The 18290-nt window shown below is 46.9% G+C and overlaps 1 pseudogene; it reads right to left on the reverse strand.

Moving 5' to 3' along the window:
* Positions 1-16423: 16423 nt before the first annotated feature.
* On the reverse strand, positions 16424-17487 carry LOC105705178 (large ribosomal subunit protein uL3-like; annotated as a pseudogene).
* Positions 17488-18290: the final 803 nt, after the last annotated feature.

Below are 18290 nucleotides of genomic sequence, written 5' to 3' on the forward strand. Positions count from 1 at the left end.
CATTTTTATTTTGAAACATTCCCAAACAGAAAAATTACAAGTACAGAACCTGAACCATTTGAGAGTAAGTTGCCCCCACCCAATGGGCCTATCATGTTTAAATACTTTAGTATATATTTCCTGTAAATAATTAAAGGTATTGTTTCTGATTAGGAACGCCCCTCCAATAAGGATAATGCAAATATTCCAAAATCCAAAAAAATCCGAAACACGCCTGGTCCCAAGCATTTCAGAGAAGAGACGTTCAACCCGTCCTAGTATGGACTTGTGGTTTCCTCTTTGGTAGGTTACAGTTCGTTCCATCATTATTTCTTTAGATGCTTGACTGGCCTCAGATATGGCCAGTGGGAGCACCTTCAGGTTAGCCCTGTGTCCTTCTGACGTGTCCCCCAGCTACTTGGTCACTGCTGTATTTTTTGACAATAAGACATTCCAGGTTTCTCTCCTCCAGCCCTGCTTGCCTTTAGTAGGACGTGATTTTAAAAGGTTAGATGGGAGTGCCTGCTGTCGTGGTGCCACCCATCCCAGGCTCCGTGGTCAGAGCTGGGGAATTGTGTACGTGTACACACACACATACGTATGCACATTTTCTAAATTTGCTTCACATTAATAACTCAATTTACTTTCACATCCATATACTGAAAACCATGAATTCACACCAGAACCTCCAGGTCTAGTCCCAACAACACAGGGTTGCTTCTCATCTGCTTTCTTTCCATTTTGGTAAGTCTTCCTCAGACAGTGCCTCCCATTATCCTCCGTGTAATAACCCGTGATTGGTACTTTTTCTTTTTTTTTTTTAATCGTTGGACACACTTAAAATCACTTATCCAAAAAAAAGTAAAATCACTTTTGAGGTAGTATTTCTGCTAAATATTTAAATAGACATTTTTCTTCAGCATGGTAAGTAAAACCATTTATTCCATATTTAGATGGTTTTCTAAATTTCAGAAAATTTAGTTGATGGATAAAAGTCAACCGAACCCATGCTACAAAGAACTAAAAACTTCTATAGGCATGCCCTGTGTTTACCGGCATAATTGTGCTGCTGCTTACCATAGATCCTGTATATTATGAGAAAAGAAATGAGTTTATTTGCCTAGTTCAGAAATGTGAAGTGAAGGGACTGTAATTATCTTTCTCTCTTTTTTTTTTTTTTTTTTTTGAGATGCAGTCTCGCTCTTGCCCAGGTTAGAGTGCAGTGGCACAAACTCGGCTCACTGCTCTCTGTGCCTCCCGAGTTCAAGCAGTTCTCGTGCCTCAGCCTCCCAAGTAGCTGGGACTACAGGCGCATGCCACCATTCCTGGCTAATTTTTTTTATTTTTAGTAGAGATGGGTTTTCGCCATGTTGGCCAGGCTGGTCTCAAACTCTCGACCTCAAGTGATCTGCCCACCTCGGCCTCCCGAAGTGCTGGGGTTACAGGCGTGAGCCACCATGCGTGGCTGATTACCTGCATCTTTCTCTGCTTCCATATTCTTTTGCCTGTGAATTGTAGTTCATCTTGTGGTTTCCATTATCACTGTTCACAAGGCTCCCAAATCTCTAGCTTCTCTGGCTCTCCACTCACATGTGAGCCTGGGTTTCAAATCCATGATGTAGCCCCAGAAATAAACATTTTATTAAGCACCCCTAGTGATTTTCATGCTGGCGTAGAGCCAAACCCAGCCAACTGCTTCTTGCCTGCAGAGAACATGCAGGATTTCAAGTGTGAACAAAGTAGTGTTGCTTTGTTTCTGCCTCAGCACCTGGAAAGAAGGTCAGCCTCTGCAGTTGACCCTGGCTCCTCAGTGCATTGCAAAGAGTGGAGTCTCTGGAAGGGTTTTATTAAAAGGATGCCTTACCTTCTGGTCTCTCTCACATACACAGTAAGGGAGAGGACAGGCTACTGAAATGCGGATGCATAAGCTGGAATTCACGCTATCTTGATGTTAACAAGGCTCATTTATAGCAAGCGTCTGTATAGGGACTGGAATATAGGCGAAAGAGTGGTCCCAAATCTGGGAATAGTGGAATTAAAAGGTAGAGAAAGGAACTTATCCACTTTTAAATGTTTTTTTCTTTCCCCATAGTAAAAACAACTAGCTTAGCACTTTTCTTTCTGAGGGAGAAAACGCTTTGAATCATGGATGCTTCTCACAGCTGGCTGCACCATGTGCAGTGTTCAAAGAACAAGAACAAGCTAATCAAAGAGAACAGCAGCAGCTAACAGCCCTCTGCCGGCTTCCAAAGGGCTTGTAATTGAGTGCAGATGGTCCTGGCAGAGATGGGGAATGTGTCCCTGCTGACTCCTCATACCCCAGAGGACCAACGGGGGCTCATGAAGGGTCTCAGCCCTGATTGTGCCCTCCTGAGGGCAAGGAGCTAGGCTGCTGAAGGAGGAAAGGGAAAGGCAGGTGGGGCCAGACCCTGCTGCCACCTTCCCCAAGGCCACATGAGCAGATCTTGAGGCTGCCAGAGTTCAGATTTGGTAAGTCTAGGGTCTCGAGATTACAGAAGGCGGGTGAAGGAGCAAGAGTTAGAAGTTCTTTATAATTGTCTGAAGAGCCTCATTGTCCAACTGCAGGTGGCTCTGAGGTGCCAGAAGCTTCGTGGAAAAGGAAGGTCAGTGGAATGCTCAGAAGTGGCTCTTTCAGGGCCCGGCCTCTGAGGAGGGTGGGGCCGTCACAGCTAGCCCGCCCTCCCCCTAGCCATCCTCTCCTTCCAGTCCCTTTCCCATCTTCTCTCTCAAAGGAGCATGGTAGTGATTTTTATCACCCAGTTTCTGCTCCACACTTACTAATTGATGAAGCATTGGAAGGTGAAAGAGGGACCTCTTCTTTCCGTCTGGACCTGGTCATTTCCTCCCAAGCGAACCCCACGATGTTCGCCTGGCTTCCTCCTATACCACGTGCTCTCGCCAGAACTGCAGCAGAACTGCGTTTTCTGTCCTGTGTCTAAAGCTAAACACATGTTCCTGTCTACTCATGTTTGCTTTGTTTCTATTTCCTGTCAATGAGGACCTTCCCCTCTTCAGATGTTTGGAGGAGTGGCCTCTGCCTGCATTACGTGTGTTTCAGAGTAGATCACGGGCGCCCCTTACACCTCTGGCCACATTGCCATTATTCCTATGGTAGGTAAGGGCATGAGAAAGAACAGAGCTCCAGGCCTTTTTCAAACAAACTAGTTTTCTCAGTAGTTACAGCCCTATGCTACAAAGGAGTAAGGACTGATGTAACTGCCACGAGGAGCTGTTTGCTTTGCACGGAGAAATCGAATCTTGCCTCTGCTGCACAGCTCAATGCAGATGTCCCCTCACTGCTGGGAGAAACACCTGTCCCTGCTTGTCCTCCTGATGGGGCCTCAGTCAGGTGAGGGATGGCACATTCCCAGGTGCTCCTCCCCGAGCTGTCATGGGCCTCAGTCTTGGGCCTCTGCAGCTGGCTGTGTCCAGGTGGGGACTGTAGCCTTGGCTGACCCAGAGAAGGAAAGAAGGCAGTCTGCCGCTTGGCTGATTTGGGAGTTGCACCGAATTCCTGCCCATCTGTTCTCCCAGCTGAGCCAAGGCCAAAGCTATCTACCTTTTGCCAACCTAGGGAATGACAGAGCACGGAGCATCGTCACTGAGACATCTGCCCCAGTGCCCTGCAACCCTCGTCCTCACTGACCTCTGCAGCCCCTCTCATCTGCCAGTTTGATTCTGCAGGGAGAGGTGGCCCTGGGCTCACAGCTGGTGCTTGTCCACAGATGTTCTTGGGTTTCTGTCTTTGCGTTCTCATTTTTCAAAGCTGGGTGTTGGGACCAGCATCATCACTGACATTCTGTGGCTCTAAGCAAGTCCTCATGACCACTGCTTAGTTTTCTCATCTTTTTTTATTCTTTTGAGACGGAGTCTCACTCTGTCACCCAGGCTGGAGTGCAGTGGTGCAATCTCGGCTCACCACAACCTCTGCCTCCCGGGTTAAAACAATTCTCCCTCAGCCTCCTAAGTAGCTGGGATTACAGGCGCCTACCACCGCGCTCAGCTAATTTTTGTATTTTTAGCAGAGACAGGGTTTTGCCATGTTGGCCAAGCTGGTTTTGAACTCCTGACCTCAGGTGATCCGCCCTCCTCGGCCTCCCAAAGTGCTGGGATTATAGGCGTCAGCCATCACGGCCGGCGGTTTTCTCGGACTGATCCATATAAAGGGACTAACCTTACAGAGGGACGGTGAGAGGGGGGAAGAGACTGGATTGTTTGCCCTACGTCCACCTACTCCCCTAGTTCCAGAACATTGGATTTTCATGAGATTACAAAGTACCTGGTGAAAACACTACATCATTTTCCACCTCCCATCCCCCAGCCCCCACCCCGTGCCGTAAGATGTGGCCCATGAGACAGAAGCACTGAGTACTGAGCAGGACTTCTAGGGGAGTTCCTGAAAACTCAGAGGGGCGTCGCTTTTACCTTTTGCTCTTCCCTTTTTTCTGCCTGGAACGAGGAAGTGATGACTGAAACTCCTGAGGCTGTAAGCTCTGTACATAGGATAGTGGTGGAGAAAGGAGCCTGGTTCCCTAAGGACGTTGCAGAGCTGCCTTGCCATCCTGCATGGTATTCCTGTACACTGCTCTCATGTGAACACATAAACGCCTCGTTTGTTGCAGCCACCGAGGTCAGGGCGCTGTTAGCCCTTCCTGACTGATACAGAAGACAAAAATGGCATCACAGACTCCTGAACTCCAGACACTGCCTATTCTTTCGTCTGTTCTCGGCAGGGACCAGCATTGGGACTGTACTTCAGGGTTGACCCTGGCCGTTTGGTGGCAATGAGGAGTGAGCCCTCAGGAGTCTCTGCTATCATTCTGACATGTCCATTCCACACTGGATCCATAGAATGAGAGAACACAACTGTCTTCTCATAGGATTTATGGAAACGGTGATAGTTGCAGAAAAATCATTGGCAAGAGAACGGACTTCAACTCTGAAAGCTGATGACCACCTGTTTCTTCTATCTCTTCCGGTGTATTTCAAAGCTAAATTAGGTCAAATAGGAAATGAATCAGAATCCCCAATTCAGTAGAAACTTGGAGGCCTTGTGATCCAGTCTGCTGCTTGATCCGTGCATTCCCTGTAGCTCATCTCTGAGAGGTGGCCTCCCACCTCTGCTTGAACTCCTTCGAGGATGGGGCGCTCACTATGGCTTTTCTAATCATCTCTGATTGTTACAGACGCTGTGAAACTTGTATCCATCAGTCCTAGTGTTTATGAAGCTGTACAGTACAAATCTCTTTTTTTCCCACTTGTCAAGCCTCAACTATTTGAAGACATCTACCATGTCTTCCATGAGACTTCTCTCCTCCAGGCCGATCATCCTTAGCTCCTTCAACTCTTTTTTTTCCCCCTGAGAGGTTATTGTTTTGTTCTTACTTATTAAAAAAGCAGCCCGTGCCCATTCAGCAAAGACAAGTAGTGAAAAACAAAAATCAAAACTACATCTATTTGGTGATAATTATTAATGTCTTATGTTTCCTGCCGGAGTCTTTTCTACATGAATGATAACAATAATAGCCAACAATGTAAGTATATGTATATATATTTACTTTTGCATTACAAGGTGGTTTTGAAGGTAGCATTTTTTAGAGTACTCGTTGAGTGCCAGAAGCTCACATCTCTCACCCATTTGAGGTAGGCATCCTTATTTTTCCCCATTCTATAGAGAAGAAATCTGACCCTTAGAGATATGAAGTCACTTTCTGAGTCAGCAGGACTGCCAACATTTGAACACAGGTAGCACGACCCCAAAAACCTACACTGTTGTTCACATTGTTTAAAAACAAAAACAAAAAAGCACTCAATAAATACCAACTATTATTACCCTTTTTAAGGGAGCAATCTTCTTAATTGTTGAACTGTTAAAAGAAGGACTAAGGGATAGCTCACACCTATAATCCCAGGGCTTTGGGAGGCCAAGGTGAGTGGATTCCTTGAGGTCAGAAATTCCAGGTCAGCCTGGCCAACGTGGCAAAATCCCATCTTTACTAAAAATACTGAAATTAGCTGGGCGTGGTGGCACCTGCGTGTTATCCCAGCTTCTCAGATGGTTGAGGCACGAGAGTCTTCTTCTTCAAAAAAGAAGAAGAAGAAGGACTAAGGGAGATGATTCAAGCACCTGAAGAGCCTCAGGATTACTTAAGGCCTGTTTTTCACTCCCTTGCTGCTCTGTTTATCCTTGGTCCGTCGAGCTTTACCTAGAGAAATTAAATTCTTAATGACAGTCCAAATAAAAGGCGGTATTTTTTTTCTTGAAACACACACATACACAGAGAAGCAGCATTAAGAATGTGTGGGCACTGAAGCCAAGCTGCCTTAGGTGCAAATTTTTCTTTTAATATTTTCTAGCTGTGTAACTTTTGGCAAATTCCTTAAACTCGCTGTGCCTCAGTTGCTATCTGTAAAATGGGGATGGTCATCATAATACCTGTCCTCAGGGTTGTAATTACTAAGTTACTTAATCCATGCAGGGCACTTAGAACAGGACCTGGCACAGAAGTAAATGCTCAATAAATCTTTATTACATACAGACCTTCTCTTCCACGTTACAAAGCTTAGTAAAGTCTTAGATAATTAACTCTTATTTTGGATTATTCTTGCTTATATGCCTCGTACTCTTCAAGTGAAAGAAAAGAGATTTTGAGAGAGAATGCTTCAGAAAAACAGCTGTAGGGATCTTTTTTACTTAGCAAATTCCAACTCTTAAGGGTGAGGAAGCTTGTGCGTTATGAACACCAGGTGGCGCTGTAAACAAGTACAGTAAGGAGATCCGCACCGCCCCTCGAGTGCCGGCCTTGGGCTGCGCTGCCGGTGCCTGGTGGCTCTCAGAGCTGGAGAAGACACAGGGACTCAGGCCTTTTTTTTTTTTTTTTTTTTTTAACAACTTCCGCACATAGGAAATTAAGAACTTCAAAGACAGTTACAAAAAACTGTGATAGAATTTGTTTATAAGTTAACACCTTATTAAAATTATTTCATAATAGTGTATTTCAGGAAATAATTTTATGGAGTAGTGAACATTTTAAGAAATGGAAAATCTCCAATAGGGGCTATGGCGTATTTAAACTCACAAATAATTTCTTAAAAACTAACCCCTAAATTATTATACTAACTATGAGTAGCCTCATTTGGTTATTCATAACCCAATTCTCAATTCTTGCCCTTTGGTCCTCTTCTTGGGAACAGTATTTCCTGAGCCAAAAGACATCAGGAAACTGTGGGGAAAGATAAGTGAATTAATGTTTATGGAACACCTACTGTGGGCCAGGCCCTGTCCTGGGTGCTTTACGTACATCATCTCCCAACAACCCTTAAAAGCCAGCTGGTTGGCCGGGCACGGTGGCTCATGCCTGTAATCCCAGCACTTCAGGAGGCCAAGGTAGGCGGATCACCTGAGGTTGGGAGTTCGAGACCAGCCTGACCATCATGAATAAACCCCATCTCTACTAAAAATACAAAATTAGCCGGGTGTGGTGGCACACACTTGTAATCCCAGCGACTCAGGAGGCTGAGGCAGGAGAATCGCTTGAACCCAGGAGGCAGAGGTTGCGGTGAGCTGAGATCGTGCCATTGCACTCTAGCCTGAGCAACAAGAGCAAAACTCCATCTTAAAAAACCCCAGCTGATTGCTCATCACCATATAGCAGGGGAAGAACATGCTCAAAGATCTTTGGGCAGATGTCCCAAAGTTAAATAACTGCCTAGTGGCCAATGCCACATGTTTTTTCTGAATCCCCATGTGACTGAATCCAGTGAGAGGGAGGTCAAGACCAGCCACTCACATGGAGATGAGTCCGCGAAGGGATTTCTCCCTTTCCATCTGTGCTTGAGTCTGGTCAGTTTTATCAACCCACTGCCTCAAACATGAGCTCCCCTCTCTAACTTCCTCCCCACAGCTTCACTTAGTACAGGCCTTCATTAGTCTCTTCCTGGCAAAATCTACACTTTACAAAGTGATAACCTAGGCTACTAGTCCCAGCTTTACCTTTTACTGGGAGTGTGACTAGAGTAAGTTACTTACCTTTGCTTACCTCTCTTTCCTTATTTGTAAGGTAGAGATGATTATGTTTTTCTCGAACGGTATCGTAAGGATGAGATGAAACCACATATGTTAAAAAAGCAGAGTTTCCTTCTCCCTTTTCCTTGGACCGACCATGATTTATCCAGTCTGTGAATATGTGCTGAGCACCCATGATGTGCCCAGAATTATTTTAGGCACTTAGGACACAGAAGTGAATGAAGCACTCATATTTCTTGCACTCATAGACAGAAAAGAAACAATTAGAAGCTAGATAAAAGTACAATTTCAGATGGTGCTGAATGTTGGAAGAGAATAAAACAGGGTCAGATAACAGTGATCTTTGACTATCCTGTTTCCTTTGCCCAGAATGCCCGATCACTACTCCCCAGCTGAAAGTATTCCTCTCTCAAAGCCCCCTTCAATGACAGTCTCTGTGAAATCATCACAGCTCACTGTTAACTTTAATCGTGCCCTCCTCTAGCCTCTCCTTCCCACTGGTTGTCTAAATCCACCTATGAGGCTGAGGACATTCACTCGTATCTTATTGTTCCATCCTGCACACCTTTGTCCCACCCTCAAGCAAAGCTCCTCAATGCCGAAGAGGAAAACCGACACTATAACCCCAAACAACTACCAGATACGTTGGTTTGCGGTGGCAAATCCTCAGTGGGGCCACCGAGAGTGGGGAGAAAGGGGACGGGCATCCTGGCACCTCTAGACGGGGACAAAGGAACAAACTTCCAAACAAAATGAAACATTCACCTGGGATGTGTGTGTGTGTGTGTGTGCACACGCCCATGTGCTCATGACTGTGCGTGTCCCCGCCTGTCTTAGAGGCAGGGATGAAGGCTGATAGGAGGGAAAATCCCAGCAGGAGGGGTACTAGTTCTTTGTTTGTTTTTTCCTAAAAGGCTTAAGAAGCCTTCCTGCAAAAGGCTGGATTTCTGGAAGCCACTTACATGAAGGCATTTTGCGCATGAAGGACATGCGGAGACTGAGTGAGGTCACCTGGTCCTCAGGGCCCGCAGTGAGCCGCTGGCCACCCGCATCACCCCAGCTCCAGCACCACAGTAGCAGATTCATCCTTTTTAATGAGATGCTCAGAGTCTGAGCACAGCTGCTCCCTGGGGTCCTAATCATTTCCAGAAAGTGGCTGCCCTGCACCCTGGAATTCAAGTTTTTCATGTGTTTCCCTTTCCAGCGCCAGCCGCAGCTGGGTGAGGAGGTGTCGACGGGAGGGGAATGGCTGTGTAACACCTGTCACAGAGCTCTTCCCAGCCCCTGTGGGTGGGCAGGGAGATACCCCGGTTTTGTTCTCTCTGTTATGAAACCCGCAGAGAAAGCTAAATCTGGCTGCACTGACTTAACTCCCGGGTCGAGAAAAGCTGCTCAAGAGTCTTGGGCACGGAAAGGAATCGGAGCCAGCAGCCGTCATCTGCAGAGCTGCCTTTGTTCCCACAGGAACGTGAACTCAGAGGAAATGCCAGCTGAGCTCTTCTTGCCCCATCTGTGACAATTCCAGCTGTTCTGCCTCAGAAACCTGGCTTGGAGAGTGTGGTGGCTTCCCTGTACTCCATCAAAACAAAGCGGGGTGGCTTGTGAGGTGCTAATTTTGGCTTCATTTTTGTTGCTGTAAATGTTCCTGCAAATTGCCACCAAGAAGTTAACCAGGCCTTGCATTCCTTGTCTTGGGGAGCTTTGGGAGAGAGGTAAACAGCACTTTCCAGGCCAGGGGAACTTTGTTGGCTTGTCATGTAAGTAGAGGACATTGAAGCTAGGGTGGAGGAGGGGGAGACAGAAGCAGCCGAAGGAAAAGAATTTTAAGGGTTTTTCTAGAACAGGAGAGAAGGGTGTTGCAAAGACCTTCCTGTCCAAGCACGGAACAAAAGCGATGACACTGCCCCTTTAAGCACTCATAGAAGTTTGGAAAACAAGTAAACCTGTTAATGGCAGCAAATCTATAACGGTTTGCAGCAACCTCAATTCTTGCCTTCTCAGAAGAAATAATTCCCCGGGGGGCATAAGGCAGAGGGAGAGACCAAGGCAAGTTTTAGAGCAGGCGTGAAAGTTGATTAAAAAGCTTTAGCGCAGGAATGAAAGGGAGGAAAGAACACTTGGAAGAGACCCAAGCGGGCAACTGGAGACGTCAGGTGCGCGGTCTTGACCTTTTGACCTGGGGTTTTGGACGCCGGCATGCTGGCATATTTGCGTCCCTTATCCTCTGATTCTTCCCTCGGGGTGGGCTGTCCATGCGCACAGTGGCCTGCCAGCGTTTGGGAGCGGAGCTCACACACTGTGTTTACTGGAATTGTGCGCATGTTCTCTTGAGACATTCTTCCCTTGCCAGTCAAATGTCTCTAAAGGTCATATACCAGTTAAGCTTCGCCACGTTGCCGCGTGATGTGAGCCCACTCACCCAACTGCTTGGATCAGGAAGCTGCTGATCACCAGTTTCAGGTGCTTCTGTTTGCTGGAAGACTGCCTTTCCCTGGCGCTGGCTGAAACCAATTACTATTTTAATGAGACCGTTTAACAGTTGCCTGACCATCACCTGATAGTTGCCTAACATTCCTGGGGTGTGGGGGTGTGGGGGCGTAGGGGTGTGGGTGGGTAGGTGGCAGCGGGAAGGTGCAGGGGTGCCTATCCTGCCCTGCTCATGTCTGACTAGCCACCTACTGTAACAAAAAGAGACCAGAGTAACTGAAGGCCAGGCCAGAAGGCCTTCCCTAAATGTTGTACCCTCTATAAGATGTCCGGGACTTTTGCACAAATCTGGAAGGAGGAGCTGGAGGTATGAATGAAATTGAGTTTCCGGTCAGTTAGGAGGGATGAGATTTAGAGCAGATTATATCTGTTTTGAAGAAATAAATGAAAGGTGATACTGCTTACACTCCTAAGCTTTAGGGAGCAGAAATATATACTTGGATCAAAACATTAGCACAGCATACCAGACGCTCTTCTTATGAGTAAACGGTAGGGCAGAGCTGGGAAGCAAAACCCCACGTGGGATTCAAGGGACCTTGCTCTCAACCTTGTAAAGCCACGAGTTGTGAGAGAAAGGTGGGCAACTGACATCCTGCAAGGAGCAATGTGTTAGTTTGCTAGGGTTGCCATAAGGTACAACAGACTGAGTGGCTTCAAAATCCAAAATTTGGCTGGGCACGGTGGCTCATGCCTATAATCCCAGCACTTTGGGAGGCTGAGGCAGAAGGATCATTTGAGCCTAGGAGTTTGAGACCAGCCTGGACAGCATAGTGAGATCCTGTCTCTCCAAAAAATAATTTTATAAAATTAGTTGGGCATGATGATACGTGCCTGTAGTCCCAGGTATGTGGGAGGCTGAGGTAGGAGGATTGCTTGAGTCTGGGAGATCGAGGCTGCAGTGAGCTGGGAGATGGAGGCTGTACTCCAGTCTGGGTGAGAGAGTGAGACCCTGTCTCAAAAAACAATAAATAAGTAAATAACAAAAATCTGTTTTTAATTCTGGAAGCTGAAAGTCCAAGATCAAGGTGTTAGATGGGGCGGTTTCTTCTGAGACCTCCCTGTGCCTTCCCGTGGTCTTTCCTCTGTCTGTCCATCTGTGTCCTTCTCTTCTTATAAGGATGCAAATCAGACCCGCCCTAATGATCTCATTTTACCTTAATCACCTTTTTTTTTTTTTTTTGGAGACTGAATCTCACACTGTTGCCCAGGCTGGAATGCAATGGTGTGATCTCAGCTCACTGCAACCTTCTTCTCCCGGGTTCAAGGGATTCTCCTGCCTCAGCCTCCCAAGTAGCTGACGCCCACCATCACACCCAGCTAATTGTTGTATTTTTAGTAGAGACGGGGATTTCACCATGTTGCTCAGGCTGGTCTTGAACTCCTGACCTCAAGTGATCCCCCTGTCTTGGCCTCCCAAAGTGCTGGGATGACAGGCGTGAGCCACCGAGCCCAGCCCACCTTAATTATATTTTTAAAGACCCTATCTCCAAATACAGTCACATTCTGAACTACAGGGGGTTAGGAACTCAAGATAGGGATTGGGGGAAGCACTCATTTAGCTTATAACAGGTAGAAATGCCCCCTTTCTGCCCAGACTTTAATCCAAATGTAGATTCACCAATCTATCGGAAAAAGGCCACTGAGAAGGGAGGCCACACTTCCAGGAGGAAATTACACTGGGGAGGAATAAACACGAGTCTGTGGACGTGTGGGAAGGAAGGGGAAGCTGAAAATCTGTTTGTCTGCCTACACGCTTGGTACTTCCTACACGTGGGCAGCAAAAGGATGGTACCCCACACTTCAGCCCTGTTCGTTCCCTTCCGCCCGCTCCCACCCTCTGTGGATAGCCTGGGGAAAGCATTCTGACGTTGTACTTCTCTTTCTCCAGTCACTCTAGGAGAGAGTCTGCAGGGCATCTTTACAGGAGGCTGCAAATATTTTGCTACAGAAAACTACCCAAACCTCTTAGTTAAGAACCTACCTTATTGGACCATTTGGTGGGAAAAGCGTGGCCCTAGAAGACCGGCCCTAAGGTGGGGCTGTTAAGATGTGACAAAATAAAGGGAAACTAAGCTGCTGCACTTAATAATAACAGCTTCTGCCCCAGGAGCATCTCTAGGTTCCTCCATGGCTCCTTGAGCTCTTGGATAGGTCCAGCCAAGAGGAGCCCCAGCAAATGACGCGTGATCATGTGGAGGCCTTGGTTCTCCGGGTCTCCCTGCTGGGTTGCCGGTGGTTGGTGGCTGCTGCCTCTATGAAAACCACAGCTCCTGCTGCGCACTGTCTCTACTACAGCCCACTCTCTGGATTCCTCCCTTTGCCCTGGGACCCTCCAGCATCTCTTGTACCTTTCCCCTGATCCTGCCCACACCTTTGTGAATAGACACTTCATTAATCTCTCTTTAATAACTCATGTCAACGTGCCGTCTGCTTCCTCTCAGGTCCCTGAGCTTCTCTATGTACCAGGCACTGTTATAAATATAAATATACATTTCCTCTTTTTTTAAAAAAAGGTTGTTGAGATATTAATTCACATACCATACAATTTGCCCATATAAAGGGTACAGTCAATAGCTTGCGGAGTACTCACAGATATGTACAAACAATACCACAGTTAATTTTTAGAACATTTTCATCACCTCAAAAAGAAACCCCGTGTCCCTTAGCTACTAGCCTCCTTTCCCCACGCCCCACCCCTCAGTCCTGAGCAATCGCTCATCTACTTTCTCCAGATTTCCCTCTTTCTTTTTCACATGAATAGAATGATGTAGCATGTGGTCTGTTACGACTGGCTTCTTCTACATAGCGTAATGTTTTCAGGATTCTTCCATGTGATTATAGCTTATGCCAGCTCTTTGGTCTTTTCTGTAGTTGAATAATACTCCACTGTATGAATCTAACACATTTTGTTTCTCCATTTGTCAGTTGATGGACACTAGATTGTTTCCACTTGGCTGTAATGAGTAATGCTGCTGTAAACATCCAGGCAGGAGTTTTTGTGTGGACATTGTTTTCATTTCTTTTGGGAATGTAAGAGTGGAATCACTGAGTTCTTTTTTTTTTTTTTTTTTGAGACAGTGTTGCTCTGTCACCCAGGCTGGAGTGCACTGGTGAGATCTCAGCTCACTGCAACCTCTGCCTCCCAAGTTCAAGCGATTCTCCTCCCTCAGCCTCCCGAGTAACTGGGACTACAAGTGCGTTCCACCACGCCCAGCTAATTTTTTTGTACTTTTTTAGTAGAGACAGGATTTCACCGTGTTAGCCAGGACGGTCTCGATCTCCTGACCTCGTGATCCACCCACCTCGGCCTCCCAAAGTGCTGGGATTATAGGCGTGAGCCACCGCGCCCGGCAGGAATCACTGAGTTCTATAGTAACTCTATGTTTAACTATTTGAGAACTTGCCAAACTGTTTTTCAAAGCAGCTGCACCATTTTACATTTCCATCAGCCATGTAGGAGGTTCGGATTTCTTCACATCCTCACCAACACTTGCTATTATCTGAATTTTTTATTCTGGTCACCCTAGCTGTGGCGGTATCTCATCGTGATTGTGATTTCTATTTCCCTGATAACAAATAGTGGCAAGCATCTTTTAATGAGCTTACTGGCGATATATATCTCCTTTTATTCTCACAGCTACTTTATGAGATAGGTGAGCTACTAAATCCATTTTACAGACGAGAAGAATGAGGCACGGAGAGGCGAAGGGACTTACCTTAGGTACACAGCGCGTGGGAGTGAGACTGGGATAGAACTCGGGCAGGCAACCCTCACACTCCTAACTGTTAGAACGCACTGCCTTTGCACGAAAGAACAAGAAGATCTGGGGGATGGCAGAGCAAGAAGGCAGGGTGGCCAAAGGACTTTTAAGACGAGGAGTATCCGCCGTGCCGTTTAAAATAGCTTATGTTGCTGCATGGAAATCTCCTTCATTTCCATGTGTGAATGGTTATCTTGTGGAAAGCAAGGAAAGAGGGCCAAGTTCTTTCATGTTTGGGTTAAAGCCAGAGTGAAAATAAAGGAACAGCCACAAGCAATGGGCGGAGACCAAGAACTCAGCTGGAGCAGAAAGTTGGAGCCAGAGCTAATAAGATCATATTATTAATTCACAGAAATATGGAAGAGGGCTGTAGCTTTTCCACAGTCCAGACAGTTCAAACAAACTTTATCTGGATCTGAAGGGCCTGGGAGACCCCCAGCTGGGTTTCATTTATAAAGTACTTTAGCAAAAGTGTGGCCATTCCCTCCCCATCTCACCCCCAAGTTCTCAGCCTTTTATCCAAATGAAATGTGGGCACCAAAGCCTGCGCTTTCCTCCTTCTGTCTTCGTATTAACACTGAACACACTGACCTTTGTTTCCGACCTTGAAAAGACAGTAAAATCAACATGATTTTCCAAAACATCCCTCAAAGATGGGCCTATGGCCAGGTGTGGTGGCTCTTGCCTGTAATCCCAGCATTTTAGGAGGTCGAGGCAGGCAGATTGCCTGAGCTCAGGAGTTTGAGACCAGCCTGGCCAACACGGTGAAACCCCGTCTCTATTAAAATACAAAAACTTAGCCGGGCGTGGTGGCATGTGCCTGTAGTCCCAGCTACTTGGGAGGCTGAGGCAGGATAATTGCAAGAACCCGGGAGGTGGAGGTTGCAGTGAGCCAAGATGGTGCCACTGCACTCCAGCCTGGGCGACAGAGCAAGACCCGGTCTCAAAAAAAAAAAAAAAAAAATGGGCCTATAAGAATTCAGAGAGGTTAGATAACCCCTGCTTGGAAGCTTTCTCCCCTCAAACTCATTCCAGGAATCTTCTCCCTTTTACACCCCCTCCTACCCTCAACACATCACACACCACACACACACACACACACACACACACCCCTCCCAATTCACTGCCAGACTGCCTGATGGTGCTCTCTGGTGAGAAAAGCCAGGGCAACAAGGAGGGAGTGAGTCTGCAAATCAGGTATATTTTGGAATTTCCATTCTGCATCCCCAGCATCTGTCTGCTGATTTATCAAGAGAACCAGAGATCCTTTAGGAATGATGGACAGTCCTCTGAGGAAGCAATGCCAGAAGCATGATGAGCAGAAATGCTGAACAAGATGCTGGCTGGAGGGGAAATCAATCTCCCAGGCCGATTAGTTTGGGTGGGAGCCAGCAGAGGCTGAAACTTGTTACAGCTACAGTCATCCTTCTTGCTACTTTTTTTCTATTTCCCGGAATAAAATCAGATTAGCCTTAGAGCTCGAGGTAGCTAACAGGTCTGCACATGCCATGGCAATGTCTCAAAACAGATGACTGTTATTAAAAATGCACGTGATGCATCTCTCCACTTGGTCTGTAAGATACTTAAAGACAGGAGCTCTGACCTTTCTTCTATGATTTATGGTGTAACCAGCACAATGCTGGGCCCAAAAGGTCACTAAACAACTTGCTGAAGTGAATGGGCTTAAAGTAGACATGAAAGGAACTTTCTTTTTTAAAAAAAAAAATAAAACAAAGAGACTTTGTTTAATCTGCCAGCTAAGAAATGAAAGCCAGATGAGTCCAATTCATTATGATGCATAGAGAATAAGATGGATAATTATAAACAGAAGCCCACAGAGAAGTTTGAGGAAGGGGGATGCTATTCAGTGTAAAAGCGTGATGTGCATACAGACCTAGTTGAAGATCGATCTAACTGGTTAGTGAGGGAACCGGCAGGAAGACAAATCCGAGTCAAAGGAGAAAACAGGAGGCTGTTTTCTACGATCATTGAAAGTAAGGATGAAGAAGTGGGTTTGTAAAGCTGGGCAGAACTACTTAATGTCCTACACAGAAATAAGATCAGACCCTTTGTGGTTATGTTTTCTTTTCTTTTTTTCAGTGGAAAATAACTTTTATGGAGACCCCACCTGCAAAATCTGTTCCTGGCGTTAAGCTCCTGCGTCCTTTGCAATTCGGCCTTTCTTGAGTGGTCCCGTGAATGCTTTCTTCTCCTCCGTGGTCTGGAAGTGGCCATGGCCAAACTTGGAGGTGGTGCCAATGCACGTAAGATCAATATTCTCCAGAGCCCACCATTTGGTCTGCACCAGCAACGACTTGCAGAGGCTGGGGACTTGCTTCTTGGTTCCCACCACACAGCCTTTCAGCATGATAAAGTCATTGGTCACTTCACCGTGGGGAACAAAACCACCCAGAGGGTTGATGCTCTTGTCAGACACGTTGTAGTCAGTAGGGGCGCTGTTCTTCATCAGTTTGCGTCCTTGATAAGGTAGCCCTGGCCGATCTTTACATCTTCTTGTTGATCTGTGTGGTGATGGTAGCCTTTCTGCCCAGCGCATGCCACAGAGAAGGCCACACGGGCGGGATGCCATGCCCCAACACAGGCCACCTAGTGCAGGCCTTGGCGGGTCTTGCAGAGCAGCTTCTTGATGTGCCAATGACAGGTGACCCCTTTGTAGCCTTTGCCCTTGGTCACCCCAGTGATGTCGATCACCTCATCCTGCCCAAACACTTGGTTCACAGGTACCTGCTGCTCCAGCCTCTTGAGGGCCCAGTCCAGCTTCTTGGCCACGGTGCCTCCATTCACCTGGATCTCCATCAGGTGGGCCTTCTCCTGCACAGAGGAAGCAGACGCATCTGGGTGTGGGCGAAGACGCGGGTGACCGGGCCTTATTCTCATGCTGCTGAAGTCCTTCTCCAGCTGCTTCTTGCCATCCTCATCCTGCCATTTCTTGCAGTACTTGGTGAAGGCCTTCTTCTTAGATTTATGCCAGTTCTTACAGAAACGCCTCTTGTACTCATCGCCGACGTGCTCAGCAAAGACAGTCTTGAAGGTCCGGAGGCTTCGAGGGGTTTCCACACAGCCCACAATGCCCACAACCACCACGGGTGGCGTCTCCACAGTGGTCACAGCCTCTACCACCTCCTTCTTGTTGACCTTGGATCCTGGCCTGTGGACTTCCCGCACGATGTGGGTCATGCCAGCCTTGTATCCCAGGAAGGCTGTGAGGTGGACCGGCTTGGAAGGGTCATTCTAAGCAGTCTCTTCACCTTCCCACGATGCCTGCTGCTACACTTCTGGGGCAGGAAGTCGAAGGACCCAGGTCTGGGAGTGGAGAACTTTCTGTGAGACAGCACACCGTCAAACCCCGCCCATAGAGGGGGGTTATGTTTTCTATTTGGCAGAATTCATTTGCCTTTCTACTGAACAAGAGTCATTGCAATGTAGCAATTTCTCAAGTTAACATCCGATTTTACAGAGTCTGGGCCCTAATCATGAGTAATTGGAACCAGAGAAATGCGCTCTCACTCTCTCGCTCTCTCTCAAAAAATCCTGGGCTGGTACAGCAGGTGACAGTAGCAGTTACAAGTATTAATCCTGTCATTGGCTTCTGCGAGTTTGGATGGAAATGTCAGGGAAGGAAAAGCAGGCAGGGTACGCAGTGCGCCTAGCGGTCATCACTCTTGGTGAGATACCACTTGCCGATAGATAAAGCCACAATGCATGATCACCCATAAACCCAGAAAATGGTTTTCAGCGTGAGCTAATCCAACCTGCAGACCCTGCCTCCTCTTCCTCCCTGAGATTTCCATCCACATTCTTCAGGTGGAAGGTAGAAATAACCACCCACCTGGGGTGAACAGACTCACTTCTCCTTGTCTACCAGTCTAAGCTCTAGATTTTTAAGCCAGTCTTTCCTGTGAGGAAGGGACTTAAACCGTTGTTAAACAAGTGTTTGTTTTCTTTTGCTTTTTCCTTCACAGGCCAGAAGCCATTTCTCTGGATCCCACTCAAGT

The sequence above is a fragment of the Aotus nancymaae genome, unplaced genomic scaffold, assembly GCF_030222135.1.
Source record: "Aotus nancymaae isolate 86718 unplaced genomic scaffold, 86718_ANA_hifiasm-v0.15.2.pri h1tg000039l, whole genome shotgun sequence".
Taxonomy (NCBI): Eukaryota; Metazoa; Chordata; class Mammalia; order Primates; family Aotidae; genus Aotus; species Aotus nancymaae.